Raw genomic sequence first — 18,515 nt, 5'->3', positions numbered from 1 at the left:
ACCAAGGTATTGAGGGAACATAACTTAATGTAATAAAAGCCATTTATGACAAACCCACAGCAAATATAATACTCAATGGAGAAAAGCTGAAAAGCCTTCCCACTAAAATAGGGAACAAGACAAGGATGCCCACTCTCACCACTTTTATTCAACATAATATTGGAAGGCCTAGCCACAGCAATCAGACAAACAAAAGAAATAAAGTGTATCCAAATTGGAAGAGAAGAGGTAAAATTGTCACTCTATGCAGATTACATGATACCATATATGGAAAATCTTAAGGACTCCACACAAAAACTACTTGAATTGCTCAACGAATTTAGCAAAGTAGCAGGATACAAGATTAACATTCGGAAATCATTGACAGAACACTGTAAACCAGATATAATGGAAAAAATAAAAGTCATTATGAAAAAAAATAAAAACATTTGGAAATTTCTTGCATTTCTGTATACTAACAATGAAATATTAGAAAAGGAATATAAAAAACGTAACTTTTAAAATCATACCCCCCAAAAATTAAATACTTTGGAATAAACCTGACCAAAGAGGTGAAAGACTTAGATGCTGAGAACTATGAAACATTTAATCAAGGAAATTAAAGAAGATTCAAAGAAATGGAAAGATTATTCCAAGCTCCTGGGTTGCAAGAATTAATATCATAAAAATGGCCACACTACCCAAAGCAACCTACAGATCAATGCAATCCCTATCAAGTTACCCATGACATTTTTTGCAGAACTAAAACAATCCAAAAATTTATATGGAACCACAAAAGACACAGAATTGCCAAAACAATCCTGAGGAAGACCAAAAACCAAGCAGGAGGCATAACTCTCCCAGACTTCATGCAATATCACAAAACTACAGTAATCAAGACAGTGTGGTACGTGTACCAAAACAGACGTACAGACCAATGGAACAGAATAGAGAACCCAGAAATAAACCCAGGCACCTATGGTCAATTAATCTTTGACAAAGGAGGCCAAGAATATACAATGGGAAAAAGATAGTCTCTTGAGCAAGTGGTGCTGGGAAAACTGGACAGCCATATGCAAATCAATGAAACTGCAACACACACTCACACTACGCAAAAAAATAAACTCAAAATGGCTTAAAGACTTAAAGACAAGACACCATCAAAATCCTAGAAGAGAACATAGGTAAAACATTCTGACACCAATAGTGCAAATGTTAGTTTAGTCTCCCAAGGCAACAGAAATAAAAGCAAAAGTAAACAAATGGGACCTAATCAAACTGACAAACTTTTGCACAGCAAAGGAAACCATAAAAAAAAAAAACCCTAAAAGACAACCTATAGAATGGGAGAAAATAGTTTCAAATGATGCAAATGACAAGGGCTTAATCTCTAAAATATAAAAACAACTTATACAACTCAACAGCAAAAAAACCCAACAACCCAACTGAAAAATGGGCAAAAGACCTGAAAGGACATTTATCCAAAGAAGATGTACAGATGGCCAACAAGCTCATGAAAAAAATGCTCAACGTCGCTGATTATGAGAGAAATGCAAATCAAAACTACCAGGTACCACCTCATACCAGTTAGATTGGCCATCACGAATAATTCCACAAATAATAAATGCTGGAAAGGGTGTCGAGAAAAGGGAACCCTCTTACACTGTTGGTGGGAATGAATATTGGTACAACCGCTACAGAAAACACGCATGGAGATAACTCAGAAAACTAAATATAGAACTACCATAGGATCTAGCAATCTCACTCCTGGGCATATATCCAGATAAAACTTTCCTTGAAAAAGTTACATACACCTGCATGTTCATTGCAGCAGTATTCACAATAGCCAAGACATGGAAACAAGCTAAATGCCTATCAATAGATAAACAGATTAAGAAGATATGGTACATACACACAATGGAATATTACCATTCAGCCAAGAAAACCCACAAAATAATGTCATTTGCAGCAACATGGATGGAACTAGAGACTCTCACACTAAGTGAACTAAGCCAGAAAGAGACAGATACCATATGATATCACTTAAATCTGGAATCTAATATATGACACAAATGAACCTTTCCACAGAAAAGGAACTTGGAGAACAGATTTGTGGTTGCCAAGGGGGAGGGGGAGGGCATGAGATGGACGGGGAATCTGGGGTTAATAGACACAAACTATTGCATTTGGAGTGGATAAGCAATGAGATTCTACTGTATAACACAGAGAACTGTATCTAGCCACTTGTGATGGAGCAGGATGGAGGATAATGTGAGAAAATGAATGTGTATATATGTGTGTGTGTGTGTGTGTGTGTGTGTGTGTGTGTGTGTGTGTGTGAGAGAGAGAGACTGGGTCACTTTGCTGTACAGTAGAAAACTGACAGAACACTATAAACCAACTATAATAGAAAAAATAAAAATTAAAAAATACAAGAACAAAATCTACATGATCATTTCAATAGATGCATAAAAAGCATTTGACAAAAATCCAACATCCATTCATGGTAAGAACTCTTACCAAAGCGGGTATAGAGGGGAACATAATAAAAGCCATTTATGACAAACCTATACCAATATAATACTCAATGGAGAAAAGCTGAAAGCCTTCCTACTAAAATCTGGAAGAGACAGGATGCCCACTTTCACTGCTTTTATTCAACATAGTACTGGAAGTCCTAGCCACTGCAATTAGCCAATGAACATAAAATGTACCCAAATTGGAAAAGAAGAGGTAAAACTTGCCACTCTTTGCGGATGACATGATACTATATGCTGAAAACCCTAAGGGCTCTACCCAAAAATTACTCAAACTGATAAACTAGTTCAATAAAATAGCCAGACACAAGATTAACATTCAGAAATTGGCTGCATTTCTGAATATTAACAATGGAATATTAGAAGAGGAATATTTAAAAATATCTTTTAAAACTGCACCCCCCAAAAATAAAATACCTAAGAATAAGCCTAACCAAGAGGTGAAAAGACCTATATACTGTAAACAATAAAACATTAAATCAAGGAAATTAAAGAGGATTCAAAGAATTGGAGAGATATTCCATGCTCCTGGATTGGAAGAATATTGTTAAAAGATCATACTACCCAAAACAATCTATAGATTTAATGCAATCACCTATCAAATTACCCATGATGTTTTTCACACAGAACTGTAACAATCCAAAAATTCAAATGGAAACATAAAAGACCTAGCATTATCAAAGCTTTCCTGAGGGAAAAAAACAAAACAGAAGGATAACTTTCCCAGACTTCAGACAATATTAAAAAGCCAGAGTAATCAAGACATTGTGGTACTGGTACAAAAAACAGACATGTGGACCAATGGAACTAAATAGAGAGCCTAGAAATAAATCCAGACACCTACAGTCAATTAACATTCAACAAAGGGGGCAAGAATTTAAAATGGGGAAAAAACAGTCTTTTCAGAAAGTGGTGCTAGGAAAAATAGATGGCTGCATGTAAATCAATGAAACTACAACATACCCTCACACCATGCACAAAAATAGACTAAAAATGGCTTAAAGACTTAAGAAACCATAAAACTCCCAGAAGAGAACATAGGCAAAACATTCTCTGACATCAGCTGTATAAATGTTTTCTTAGGTCAGTCTCCCAAGGCAATATACATAGAAGCAAAAACTTAAGTTTTTTCACAGCAAAGGAAATGATAAAATGAAAAGATAACCTATGGAATGGGAGAAAATAGTTGCTAACAATGCAACTGACAAGGGTTTAATCTCCAATATATACAAACAACTCATACAACTAAACAACAACAAAAACAACCCAATCAAAAAACAGGCAGAAGACCTAATTAAACATTTCTCCAAATAAGACATATGGATGGCCAACATATCCTCAACATCACTAACAGAGAAATGTGAATGAAAACTACAATGAAATACTGCCTTGCACTGATCAGAATGGACATCATTAATAAGTACACAAATAACAATGCTGGAGAGGGTATGGAGAAAAGGGAACCTTCCTACACTGTTGGTGGGAATGTAAATTAGTACAACCACTATGGAAAACATGAGATAACTCAGAAAACTAAATTTAGAACTACCCTAGGACCCAGAAATCCCACTCTTTGGCATATACCCAGACAAAACTAGAATTCAAAAAGATACATGCACCTGAATGTTCATAGCAGCACTATACACAATAGCCAAGACATGACAACACCTGAACGTCCATCAACAGATAATGGATTAAGGAGATGTGGTACATATACAAAATGGACTACTACTCAGTCATAAAAAAGAACAAAATAATGCCATTTGCAGCAATGTGGATGGAACTAGAGACTCTCATACTAAGTGAAGTTAAGTCAGAGAAAGACAAATACCATATGATATCATTTATATGTGGAATCTAAAATGTGACACAAATGAACCTATCTACAGAAGAAAGACTCACAGACATGGAGAATAGATTTTTGCTGCCAAGGGGGAGGTAGTGGGATGGACTGGGAGTCTGGAGTTAGCAGATACAAACTACTACATTTAGAATGGATAAACAATGAGGTGCTACTATATATCATAGGGAACTATATCCAATCTCTTGTGATAGAACATGATAGAAGATAATGAGAAAAAATGTGTATATATTTACATACACAACTGGGTCATTTTGCTGTACAGCAGAATTTGACAGAACATTGTAAATCAACAAAAAAAAAAATACAGATAAAGCCCTGCCCCCAAAAAGAAAAAGAATGTGTATACATGTATGACTGGGTCACTGCTGTACAGCAGATATTGACACAATACTGTAAATCAACTATAACTGAAAAATTTTAAAAAACCATTAGGTTGAAGTTATTCTGGTACATGAATGAAATAGAATTAAAGATGGCTTTTTAAACTATATAATTCACACTCACCAAAATCAGACTGGTCTTCTCTCCCCCAGCACAGATTTAAAACTTATTGGCTGTCATATCACTAGCAATCCCTTTTTAACACCTGCCCCCAGTAAAAACAAAATGAACAAAACTACTTTATCTCCTGTGCCTCAAATTTACTTTGTGCTGGAGCTGGCTCATACCAGCTTGCAAGAGTTTGATTGTTAATTTGTCAAGAGTTGTGCAATCTGGTTCTGTGGTATTGTGATTTGTTATAAGAAATAAATAGTTCAGTTTCTAGAACTTTCTAAGCTTCTAAAACCCTTAAGTGATAGATAAAGGTATCTTTTGTTGTTAGCGAGGTGACTTTTGAGATGCCCCTAGGTGACTGAAGGATGGGGGATGATTGCCAGGGGAAATAACCCATGACTGGAGGTTGGAACTTTCAAGCCACGTCTCCCCCCTCAACCTCCTGGGGAAAAGGTGAGGGAAGATAGGCTGGAGGTTGAATCAGTTGCCAATGATTTAATCAATCATGCCTCTGTTTGAAACCTCCACAAAATACCAGAAAGATGGGGTTTGGCAAGCTTCCCGGTGGAACACATGGAGCTTCAGGTAGAATGGCATACCTCACCTTATTAGGGCCTGAGATCCCTTCCCACAGTACCTTGTCCTATGCAGCTTTTCCATCTGGTTGGTCTTGAGTTACAACCTTTCAAACTGGTTATCTAGTAAGTGAAATGTTTATCTGAATTCTGTGAACCACACTAGCAAATTAATCAAACCCAAGAAAGGTGATCATGGGAACCTCTGATTTACAGCTGATTTGTCACAAGCATGGGTAACAAATCTGGACTTGTGACTGGTATTGGAACTTGGGCTTGTGGGGGAAGTCCTGTGGGACTGAGCCCTTAACCTGAGGGATCTGATGCTACCTCTGGATAGAGTGTCCAAACTGAGTTACATTGTACAACACCCAGGTGGTATCTGGAGAACTGCTAGTTGGCAAAGTGATCCCTCCCCACCACATCACACACATACACCCTTGCATTGGAATGAGTGATCAGAACCACCTTTTAGGTTGTTAGATGCAACCATCATTTAAGATTAAACTATATAAACTTCAATTAAATTATCTTAAAAGCAAAAATAACCAATACTCAAAACTTACCACCTTATAATTATTTTATACCATTTTACAATTATCTATGCTATTGAAGTTATCTGTATCTGTGTGGTGGAAATATCATCTAAAAACAGGCCATTGTGCATCTTTCCCCACTCTGCCTTGGTGACATTGTTTTGGTAGCTTGAATTCAACCACAGTGGGAATATTTATGTCATAGAAATTGGCCAGATTCAATGCAATCCATATCAAATTATCAAGGACAGTCTTCACAGAACCAAACGAAGTATTTTAAAATTTTTATAAAAACAAAAAATACCCCAAATAGCCAATGCAACACTGAAAAAGAAAAATGGAAACGGAAGAAAGCAGGCTCTCTGACTTCAGACAATACTACAAAGCTACAGTTATCCAAACAATATGGTACTGGCACAAAAACAGAAATATAGATCAATGGAACAGGATAGAAAGCCCAGAAATAAACCCAAGCACGTATGGTCAACTATCAATGACAAAGGTGGCAAGAACATACAGTGGAAAAAAGGTGGTCTCTTCAGTAAGTAGTGCTGGGAAAATTGGACAGCTACATGTAAAAGAATGAAATTAGAACACTCTCTAACACCATACACAAAAATAAACTCAAAATGGATTAAAGACCTAAATATAAGGCCAGATACTATAAAACTCCTAAAGGAAAACACAAGCAGAATGCTCTCTGACATAAAATCACAGCAACTTCTTGTTTGATCCACCTCCTGGAATATGGTCAATAGAAACAAACAAACAAACAAACAAACAAAAAAAAACCAATGGGACCTAATTAAACTCAAAAGCTTTTGCATAGCAAAGGAAACCTAAAACAAAACAAAACGACAGCTCTAGAATGGGAGAAAATCTTTGCAAACAATGCAACAGACAAAGACTTCATCTCCAAAATACACAAACTCACAGAACAGCAAAACAAAACAAAAAACAAATTCAAAAATGGGCAGAAGAGCTAAATAAATATTTTTCCAAAGAAGATAATACAGGTGACCAACAGGCACATGAAAAAAATGCTCAGCATTACTAATTACTAGACAAATGCAAATCAAAACTACAATGAAATACTACCTCACACTGGTCACAGTGGCCATCGTTAACAAGTCCATAAATACCAATCGCTGGAGAGGGTGTAGAGAAGTGGGAACCCTCCTTCACTGTTGGTGGGAATGTAAACTGGAACAATCGCTAGGAAAATAGTATAGAGGTAGCTCAGAAAACTAAATATAGAACTACCATAGGATCTAGCAATCTCACTCTGGGCATGTACCTGGACAAAACTTTCCTTGAAAAGGATACATGCACTCGTATGTTCATTACAGCACAATTCACAATAGCCAAGACATGGAAACAACCTAAATGTCCATCCACAGATAAATGGATTAAGAAGATGTGGTACATATACACAATGGAATACTACTCAGCCATAAAAAATGAAATGCCATTTGCAGCAACATAGTTGGAAACAGAGACCTTCATACTAAGTGAAGTCAGAAAAAGACAAATACCATATGATATCACTTATATGAGGGATCTAAAATATGGCACAAATGAACCTATCTACAGACAGATTATGGCCATGGAGACCAGACTTGTGGTTGCTGGGGGGAGGGGAGAGGAGTGGGAAGGATGGAGAGTTTGGGGTTGGAACAGCTACATTTGGAATGGATGGGCAATGTACAGCACAGGGAACTGTGTATGACTGAACCACACTGCTGTACAACAGAAACTGAAGAAACATTGTCAATGAACTAGAATATATATAAAAAAAGAAACTGTCAAACACCACGAACCAGGGTTTTTGCCTCATACTGCCAGTGATTAAACATACCAGAACATCACTGCTTATACAATTCTTTGCATATTCCCCTTGGATTCCAGTTGGATGAATGGATAGATTGCTTGTTGACTGGTTTTATGGCTGTCTGCTAGATAATTGGCTGGGTAGTTGGAAGGCCCCTCTCTTTCTGACAGTCACTGGAGCCTAAAGACCACAGTCCCAGTGCAGGATCAGCAGAGCATGAGGAAGGCCTGGCTCTAGCTGCTAAACGTCTCTCCTTAGCTAAAATGGATCATCCCTCTGCTCAGTCTTGCCTAAGCCTGGATAAGGAAGAGCTTGCCTGGAGAAGTGGGCTATCTCTACCATTTTGCCAGAAGGAAAGCCTTCTGTGCAGAGGGAAGAGGATACCTTTTATTCTCTTCATGCCTTTAAGTGGCTTTGGTCCCCTGCCAACTGCACATACACACCCAGCACTAGAGGTTGACAGCACCACTCCTCACTGATACACTGCTTATTTTCATAGAGCCTTGATTGACAGCTAGGCTGAGGGAAGAGTTAGATACACATCTCAGATCATAAAGAAATTACTGGTAAGAAACTCAGGCAGATATTGGTACCAGGGAATATGAAGAGACCAGCATTAACTAACAATGATGGGTGAATGGCAGCAGGCTGTTGTATAACCTGATTCCACTGGAGAAGCAAAGCGGGGCCCCTCTGACTCACCAGTACCTGCCCCCACTGCCATCCCAGCTCCCTCAAGAATGTCAGGAAATACCTCCTACCATTTTCCCATTTTCCAGGGCTTCTTGAAATGGTGGAGGGCTGGGTTTTCATCTCTGCTCTGTTTCTCTGTGATCCTGAATATGTTAATTCATCTCTCTGGGCCTTCCACCTGTTAAAATAATGGAATGAACTTAGATCAGCATATCTCAGAACATGTTAATGGCTATTAAAAAAAAAAAAGATTTTGTGGTCAGAAGTCAAAAGGTTTCTTAGGCAAATGTTTGCAAAACCCCATATCCACCCTGAATCCCTTTCTCAGAGATTTGCAATCCTCTCTTGCACAAATTAAAGGCTCTGAGAAGTTCTGCAGGAGAGAACTATGTCTATTTTTCCTCTAAGACATCTCAAATCTATTTCACCACAGAATCCTTTTTAAAGAATTGCTGTTGTAGAGTATCTTCAAGGATGGGTAACAACCGTTTGCAGATAAGGCCCCTGCAGTATGACCTGCCTGATTCCAGGGGTCATTGTGATTGGTCCATATTTATTTCCAAGTCACCAGCCATAGGGTAAGGTGAAACAGGATGGAACAAACATTGTGGGCCTCATCAGCCCCAGGTGCTCTACATCACTCACGTTATTTAAATCTAATGAAAAACTCTGAAAGGAGAGCAGCTCACACCAATTTAACAGATGAAGACTATGAGGCTTAATGATGTTACATTACTAACTCAAATCCTCCCAGTTGGCCAGCAGCAGAGCTGAGCAGCAGCCTGTCTGCTTCTTAGGCCCCTGCCCTTCCCTCCCCGCCATGGGTCTCCCAGGAGGGAGGGTGGGCTCAGCCTGGGTTCTTTCTTTCTGGGAAAGAGCTGCAGCAGTTGCCATTGCTTTCTGGGCCTGAATAAACCCTCCCCCTACACACAGAGCTCCCCTGACTCAGCCTCCCAGAGCAGCTGTGCCTGCAGGGCTGCTTGGGCTCTGTCCCTGTCTCTGTGCTGTGGCTGCTCTGTGGCCTGGCTGCCACCAAGTATTTGGTCTTTCTGGGTGTCTGCCTTGTGTCCAGCACCTCATTTCCCTCAGGAAGTCTCCTGTTCTCCTGGGGCCCTCTCTGTGCCCCCTCCCCTTTCTCCTTCCTGGCACTCTCACAGGTACCCTTAGAGACAGATTTGTGCTTTCTCTACCTCAGGACTGAGGGACTCAGGAGCCCTGGCTTCTGGCTCTGGGGATATTGTGGGCAGCCTGAGGTCAGCCCAGCACTTCGTTGAGTGTGTCAGTGAGTTTCAGAGACCCTGCTCCCAGACCCTCTACATCCCCACCCCAACTCCACCCCGCCTCAGAAATAGGGACATTCCTGGGAGATGGGAGGGTGAGAAAAGGGAAGCTTGGTAGATAGAAAAATATTGGCATCAGACAGGCCCTGACCCTCCAGCGGAACCACTCTGAGCCTCACCTGGGAGACGGAGATCCTGGGTGGGTCTGAGAATGAAACAGGATGATGCATGCAGAGTTCTTAACGCCCAGCTCTGCATGCAGTGTGAGTGATGCGCAGTGGGGAGGGTGAGGAAGATGGTACTGCTGAAGACGAGAGGCTCAACCGCATAGCGAGCCCTCTGAGGCTGTGGCTTGGAGGGGAGGCTCGCTTGGAAGTGGACTCCAAGGTGAAGCTCAGCGTCCGGGGTGTGTACTAGGGAGCGCTGTTAGCATCCACACCTGTGGGCGCAAAGGGCGGAAGCAGGATCGCATAAAGGAAGAAGCTGAGGCTTCAGCTGATTCCAGAGGCCCTGGAGTGCGGGTGGCGGGGTGACGAGCCAGAGATTTATACCCCTGGGTTGATCGCTCACCCACTGTGGGACACCCAGGAGCGAGCGAGACCTTGCTGCAGGCGGCTTTCTTCAGCCCCACCCCGCCCACCCCGCCCACCCCGCCCACAGGCCGGGAGTGGAGACGGACTTCCGGCGGTGCTCCCAGCAGCCGGGAAGATGAGTCACTCTTTCCAAGGAGGTTTCCGCAGTGCATCAGGGTGCCCACCCCAGAAGTCCTCGAGTGTAGTGGTTCTCAAACTCAAATCACCTGGAGGCTGTGTTAAATCATTGCTGGAACCCCAAGTTCTGGAGTATCTCTTTCAGTGGGTCCTAAGCCGGCCTAAGAATTTGTTCCCAGGTGGAGGTGGGACCACATTATCTCAATGTTCTAGTCGAATCCCTTCATACCCTACAGGTGGGGTATCTCTTGGGAACTAAGTGAATACCCTATTCCCCAGCGACCTCTCTCCCAATGGTTTTAGGCTCTGTGGACTTGCTGGTGTCAATTTTTCTATAAATGGCACTCGCACATCTATGAAGAATGGTGGGCAGGTGGGGGCCCAGAAGGCCCATGGGCTTGTGGAAGAGAACATGACACTGCTCAGTGGTTGCGAAGGGTGGTTTGTTAAGTCTCTAATTCCTTCTAGTTTTGTTAGTTGGCATTCTTCTAGAAAGAGATAACTTTCTCTTTACCGTTTAGGCCAGTGGGTCTATGCTTGAACTACCTAGGAGCTTTTAAAAATGACTAGAGCCCACCCCCATCCCCCAAATTCTGTTTTAATTGATCTAGTTGGGGCTTGAGCATCCATAGCTTTTTAAAGCTCCCAGGTGATTCTGCTGTGTAGTCAGGGCCTAGAGCCTGCCCTGGGTTCTGGGCCACCATGGAAGAGTTGGAGGCAGGGGAGCAAAGACCCACTGAGGGTTCAGAAGGGGCCTTCTCACTGCAGAGGGGAAGGTGCTTGGGAGTGGGGAGTAGGGCTGGGGGCGGGGAGTGGAGTGAGAATGATGCTGTAATAATCCTGTGGAAACACCGTGAAGGGCAAATCGAAGGAATAAAGGTCATGTGTGAAAGCACTTAGATGTTGCAGTCCCAGGGGCTGTCTCTGAGGATGTTGTGGGCTGGAGTTCATAAAAAGTGAATCTCTTTCACGCACCTGGCATGGCCTGCGTTTCAAGCGTTTCACATCCTTCACATCTCACACTTAGAAGCATCTGGGAGGACAGAGAAGGGCTGAGGATGAGGGTGAGGTATGTGCCCTCCCTTCCGCTTTGCTCTCCAGCCCCTGAGATCTGAACGGCTGCCTGCCCCTCACTTGGCAAGTGGCTGTAAGACACAAGAGGGAACATGATCCTTTCGGCTTATGATTCTCATTAGTTTTGAGACTACCTCTGGGGTTGGCTTTATGCTGCTCTTTATTTAAATGGCACTCGCACATCTATGAAGAATGGTGGGCAGGTGGGGGCCCAGAAGGCCCATGGGCTTGTGGAAGAGAACATGACACTGCTCAGCACCCTGGCAGAGTGTGACCAGACAGGTTGGTGGCTGCTGGGGCTGAGCAGACTCCAGGGCAGCTCAGGAAAGCCCATCGGGGGTGACAGGGTCTGGCTTTGCAGAAGGGGCCCTTCTTGGGCATCTGAAAGCAGCTTTTTTAAAGGGCTGCAGCTAGAATCGTTGGCATGCTGACCCTGGGTTGTTTCGTCTATCTTTCCTTAGCTCTGCAAACCCCTCAGGAAAGGCCTGGCCTGGGCCCAGCCTGTCATCACTCTCTTTCGCTCCTCTGTGGCCCTGCACTGAGTACAGCAGCAGGGAACACCAGGGGTTTGTGGGCTGGTGAGCAGATGAGACCAACTACTCTCTCCAGGTTTATCCACTGCAAGCTGCATGTGCAGGGTGGGGGTGGGGAGGCCTTTGGGACTTCAGCTTTGGTGCCATATGACCTTAGGTGGGTCACCTTCCCTTTCTGGGTTTCAGGCTCCCCAACTTTTAAAAAGGGCAATATTTGTCTCTGTCCTCCAAGAATTTTTGGGCAGATCCAAGCTGTTGGCCTTGGAACCCAGTGAAGAGCCTGGTTGAATGTGGGGGAGAAGAGTTATTTCCATCATGAGGGAGAATCCTCAGGTCCCTCCCTCCCCACAGGAGCTTTGCAAATCTGGGGCAGTGTTTTTCTCCTTATAGCTGGGTGGCTAGATTTCATTGTCTTTCTCCTCCTGCAGCTCTCCATCTCTTTCAAAAGATGAACCTGCCTGCCACTCAACTCTGGAGCAGTGCTGTGAGGTTCAATGGAATAATACTTGCAAAAATCATCTGGCTATGAAACCAGCTCCTTTCTTTGCCTTCTCGGGGCTCCTCAGGCCTGCCTCTCCACTCCCAGAGGAGGCTGGGGTCCTTTCTGGGCCCCCAGTTTCAGAAGTCCCCTCCTCCCCCATCCTGTCCTCTTGCTGCCCCAGCTCTGGGTCCCCGGCAGTTTGTCCTGGGTCCTCTGACACCCCAGAGCAGGCCCCTTTGTGGACTGCCAAGCCCTGGCCACCTGGCCCTCTGAAGGCCAAAGATTTATCCAAAAGGACCAAGCTTTTTTCTTGCATTTTTTCTCCCTTTCTTGGAGAATGTCAAACAGAGAAAGGCAGTTTAGAAGAAATCAATATCCTCAGATGGAGGAGAACCTGCTGCATTAAAAGCAAATCAATTCGGCACAAATTTACCCGGCACCCGCTGTGGGTGGGGCCCTCAGCCCTGGAGGGAATCAGAGTTGAATCAGCCCCCGCTGGGCCACAGAGAAGCTCACTGGCAGGAGGGAAGATGGACACAGGCATTAATAATTTTTATTTAACCTGAAGAGTGTGGCCAAACCAGAAAGCCATTTACCCCTTTGAGCTGCCACTTCCTTACCTGCGGTATGCAGGTAATATCTAGCTAGGGCTGTTGTGCAGAAAACAGGAGGCGAATTTTTAGACATGTATGTGAAAGGGCTCTGCAAGTAGCAACCTACTATCCATGCTTTTCTATCCATAATGACCAGTGTTATAATGGTGGTCTAGGAGAAGGAGAGATCGACTTGGACTTGGGGGGGCTATGGCCATGTTTCTTGGAGGAGGCTGGATGTGCACCTTGCGAAATGGTGTGATACTAAGTTTGATATTAAGTTAATACCAGAGTAATGAGATAGCAAATGGCATAAGCATAACACAAGGCTCTTTCCTTTTCACAGAACAATCCCAAGGTAGGTGGCCCAGGGCCGGTATAGCAGCCCCATGGAGTCAAGAACCCACAGTGACCTTCTGTCTCATCGCTTTTCTATATATTGCTTCAGACCCAAGATTACCTCATGGCCCCAAATGGCTGCTCCCATTCCAGCCATTAAATCCACATTCCAGACACTAAGAAGGAGGGAAATAAAAGGAGAAAGGTGCATCCCTTCAAGAAAATGTCCTGGCCTAGATCTTAGTCACATGGCCATATCTACTGCAAGAAATGCTGGAAAATGTAGTCTTTATTCTGAGCAGCTATATCCGTAGCTAAATATCCCATGGAACAGGGGAGAACAGATATTAGAACCAACAAGCCTCAGCTGCTACAGGTAGGCAGGCCTCTGGTTGTCTGCAGACTTTGTCTCCAGCCCTCATTTCTGTCTGCTTTTAGGAGACCTCCTGCTGCACCTCCCTCCCATCTGGTATCCAGAAGAATGAACTCAAAGGGCTTGGCCAGCTGGCTCTGAATTCTGACCTCCCTGCGAAAGCATAGAAGGTTACTTACACTGTTTCAGCTGCTCCAGAAAGAGCTCTACCAGGGGGATGGGGATGAGGGTTGTGTGCTGTTATCTGTACAACCTTGGGGGCATGAACCCACTGATCTGAAGAAGATTTGTCCCCAACAGAAGAGGCCCTCTCTCCGAGGCACCTCTGAGGCCCCAGAGGAGAAGGCGGGCTGAGGAGCTGAGAAAGATGCACCCCCTTCTCTCCCCAGAGGTGGGAGGGAGACTCTGTCCCTGACCCCCTTCGACTCTTCCCAAGTGGACAGGGCTGGCCTGTCCAGACCCTGGGCCCCTCCACCTGAAAAGGAGAAGCCTGGGGAGGAGCTGGGCAAGTTGCTAAGAGAAGCTGCCTGGAGAATTCCACCTCTGCCTGCCTCGGGGTGTCCAGGCTTCTGGAACACGGGGTGTCCTGTGAGACTCTTGGTGTTCATGTTCCTGCCCAGCACTGCCTGGCTTCCTACAAAGGCCTCCTCTCCCAGCTCAGGGCCTTGCCCTGGCCCTGTGCCTGCCTTGTCCCCGTCCTTCTGCAGTCTGGTGAAAAAGCTCATCCTATTTTCACTTACACTGATCCTTGGCCTGGAATGCACCCTCCTCCCTGCCTGGCCTCAGGCCAGCCCCTCCTCCAAAGCCCCCTGTGTCCTCTTGCCTCAGTGCCCTGCTTCTACTGCACTTGGCTGTGACCATTTCCTACCACCCCCACCACGCGACAAAGTGAATCCCCTTTGCGCTCAACTCACACCTCTCCTAATGGCACCACTTTTGGTCTCAGGTGTAGGTATTTGGTTCCTGTCCTGAGTTCTCCCCTAAACTGAGACCCTTGAGGTAGAGGGGCCATCTCTGTGTCTCTCCCCAGTTAGGACCTGGCCCAGAGTAGGTGCTCAGTGGTGTGTGCGGAGGGAACGCTGCTGGGCACAGGTTAACCCATCTCCCCACTGCCCCCTGAGTAAGAGGAGTTTGCTCATGGTAACATGGTGGTGGGTCCCCAGAACTATCAGGACTTTAAGGCTATATGGGTAGATTTAAAAGACTTGGTCGGGGAGCTCCCCCTGTGGCTCAGTAGTAATGAATTGGACTAGTATCCCTGGGGATGTGGGTTCAATCCCTGGCCTTGCTCAGTGCGTTAAAGATCTGGTACGTGAGCTGTGGTGTAGGTCGCAGACGCGGCTCAGATCCCGCATTGCTGTGGCTGTGGTGTAGGCCAGCAGGTGTAGCTCCAATTTGATCCTTAACCTGGAAACTTTCATATGCCACAGATGTGGCCCTAAAAAGACACACACAAAACAATCGGCTTGGTGGGCAGGCTGGACACTCACTGCATGGGACATATACTCTAGTTCCAAACAGCCTGGTTTCAAACAAACTCACGGGAACAAGTTGTCTTTGGTGAATTTGGGGACTCATGGCATTTCCCAGACCCCAGAGCCCTGTCTGAATCAGCCGAAGATGGGAAGGACATAAAGACTCCTGAAGTGGGAAGAAGCAGATGTGACATGGAAAGTCCTCCAGCCCCTTGTCCTTGTTCTTTGAAACCATAAAGGCCTGAAACCTTCTCCCCACTCCATCTCTTCTGCACTAATGAAAGCCTAGAAATTCCACAGTGGTTGGGATTGAAGCTGTCAATTTCGCTGTGTCCTAAACAGACTTCTCTGAACCTTGAAGGTCAAAGTTGCATCACTTCCTGGATGGGAAAGAAAATGATCAATCATCAGCTCCAATCACTCTTCCATTCTCTTTTAACCTATGCAATGAACCCCGTCTGATTCAGTGTGGACACTGCGAGGTGTGTCTGTGCAGGTGCACCGAAAAGTCCCTGCCTGATCCCTGTCTCTGCTGATCTTCACTCAGACCTATTTATCCAGCGCTGCTATTGCTGATATGTACCTGTTAAACACTTTAGTTTCAGGAGAAAAAGTGTATCCAGGACTGTTGTTATACTCTCCTACCCTCATGCTGAAGGTAATTCAAGATGGAAAGTGACCATTCTGAGGAACTTTCTCTAGGACTAAAATTTTAGATTTTGTTCAGCTATTTGTTTTAGCATCTCAACTTTTTTTGGATGATATAGCTGATACCTGAGAACATATGCAGTGTTTTAGCTTTTTACCATATCTACTTTGCATACAGAAGAGCATACTTAAGTGTGCAGCTGGATGCATCTTTGCAAATAGTACATACCTGGGTAACCACTTCCTCATTTTTAAAGTCCTCATTAATACAAATAAGATTCCATCAGGAGAGGAAGCCTCAGCTGGGGCTCCAGATCAGAGCTGTATTTAGACTTACCAGCTAGAAGGTAGGTTTAACCTTCAGAAACCACCCATGTAAGGGCCCTTGTCTCTGCTTCCCAGTGGGCCTGAGGTGGTCCCTGAGTTATCATATTGTATTCAATTTTTAAACACTGAAGTATAGTTGATTTACAATATTGTACTAGTTTCAGGTGCACAGCAAATTGATGCAGATTACATATACCTGGCAGGTTATTTTCCATTATAGGTTATTACAAGATATAAATACATTTCCCTGTGTTATGCAGTAAATCTTTGTTGCTTATTTATGTTTAGTAGTTTACATATATATTAATCTCATACTCCTAATTTATTTCTCCCCCTGCCTTTCCCCTTTAGTAATCATAAATTTGTTTTCTGTGAGTCTATTTCTGTTTTGGTGTATAGATTCATTTATATTATTTTTTAGATTCCACATCTAGGTGATATAATAGTTGTCTTTGACTTACTTCACACAAATTAACTTATTTGCTTAAGAACATAGCTGAGTGCAGTGTTTTTAGGAATTTTACATTGAAATTATCAATTTATTTTAAGTTTACCCTTTGGAGTGGTCTTCAGCTGGACCATGTGGGGCAACTTCTTTGGAACCCCTGTTTCCTGCAGTGTCTGATAGGTGATTTTCCAGAGCTCAAGAATCACACAGGGAACCGCATTGTCGGTTCTAAAGGCCCAGTTAGAGTATAACTGAATCACTGATTTACCAAAGTGTCCAGAATTGCCTTCACTTACTCTGACCTGGGCAATTTTGGAGGAAAATGGATTTGGGATGTAAATGTTCTGTGATGACCACATGGTCCTGGGACATAAGCCCCTCAGGCTCCTTGAACGCAGAGATTCAGGAACCAGCGGCCAAGTTCGCCAAACAGATGAGGTCCCCTTCCCACCCCGAGAGGTGCCCCACTCACCAAGGGATCCTAGGGTGCTGGCAACCCCTGGTCCTGGCTGCCAGAAGACCAACCCTGCTACCTTCTACCACACTTGTGTCACAGGGAAATTCCAGGCTTCTCCAGAGACCATTTCAATGGCTTGGAATCCTGCTCTTTGACCTGTCTGGGCTGGTGCAGGCCTGGGAGGAAAGGAAAGTAAATCAAGAGAAATCCATTTGATCACAGGCAGGATGTTTATCTTTCAACAGGAAACTTGCTAAGGAAGAAGAGAAGGGGTTTGGAATGAGAGTGCTGTGTGAGCCTTGGCCTGTCCATGCCTTTGCTCATCAAGGGTAGTGCCTGCTGTGACCCATGAAGGCTCACTGGGAGTGGCATCATGGCCATGCTAAGCCCCAGCCCTGCCCTTCCCGCCAAGGTCCCTCCAGGGGTGCACCTCCCTCTGGACTATAGAGGGCAGCTGAAGGGCCCAGCCTGGCTCCCTGGGGCTTTCCAAGCAGAGGAGAGAATGAGTCTTCACTGAAGCCAATAAGCCAGCCTCCCTCCAGGATTCAAGTCTTCTCCACAGCTGGGGAGGCAGTGCTGGGGCGAGGAGTACGATTGGGAAGCCAAATTCAGGTGTTCCCTGTGGGGGTGTCATCTGGCCATTCAGGATCTGGAAAGAGAGAGGGTGCCTGTATCCTTCTGGTTTGAGTCTTGAGAATCATTTGCCTGGGACACTTGTCACTCCCCCTTTATATCTTTACATCTCTATCCTTGTCTGACTCTGGCCAGAAACCCTGTGTTGGCTTTAGATGCTAAAGATCATGGAGGGGCCCAGAAATCCTTTCCCAAAGCTTGCAGAAATCCAGTGGCTGTGGTCAAAAGCCCATTTGCTAATCAGCTGGTGAAAGGTCATGGCCTTTCAAGCCCTGCCCAGTAGATGGTGTCTACCCTGCAGTCCCAAGGGCACCTTAAATGACCACATGGAAAATTAACTTGGCACTTGCCCCCTCCCCACTTCCTGCCCCACTCTACCCTCTCCTTCCTTCTGCTGGACACCTGAGAAGTCCAACTTAGTCCATATCCCCCAATCCTCCTAACATTTAAAATCAAAATCTAGGAGTTCCCATCATGAATCAGCAGTTAGTGAGCCCAACTAACATCCATGAGGATGTGGGTTCAATCCCTGGCCTCGCTCAGTGGGTTAAGGATCTGGCGTTGCTGTGAGCTGTGTTGTATGTTGCAGATGCAGCTCAGATCCTGCATTGCTGTGGTTGTAGTGAGGCCAGTG

General features: G+C 44.4%; 1 long non-coding RNA gene across 2 annotated transcripts in view; it reads right to left on the bottom strand.

Moving 5' to 3' along the window:
• The window catches only part of LOC110256395 (uncharacterized), a 171,548-nt gene that overhangs the window by 84,692 nt on the left and 68,341 nt on the right, over positions 1–18,515 (bottom strand). The window contains exons 4-8 of one of the 2 annotated variants that reach the window (XR_014824572.1): positions 17,264–17,897; positions 11,476–11,645; positions 9,970–10,229; positions 8,579–8,688; positions 7,085–7,201 (exon numbers count right to left, since the gene is read on the bottom strand). This is a non-coding gene — a long non-coding RNA (uncharacterized LOC110256395). Of the gene's footprint in view, positions 1–7,084; positions 7,202–8,578; positions 8,689–9,969; positions 10,310–11,475; positions 11,646–17,263; positions 17,898–18,515 lie in introns of those variants that run through there. The other variant, XR_002337840.2, reaches the window with a different exon arrangement.

This window comes from Sus scrofa, chromosome 13 (genome assembly GCF_054392235.1).
Source record: "Sus scrofa isolate SSC_HxYL_T2T_F1_AM1 chromosome 13, Sscrofa_HxYL_maternal_Yorkshire_Landrace_v2.0, whole genome shotgun sequence".
Taxonomy (NCBI): Eukaryota; Metazoa; Chordata; class Mammalia; order Artiodactyla; family Suidae; genus Sus; species Sus scrofa.
This window is presented reverse-complemented; position numbering and strand designations above follow the sequence as displayed.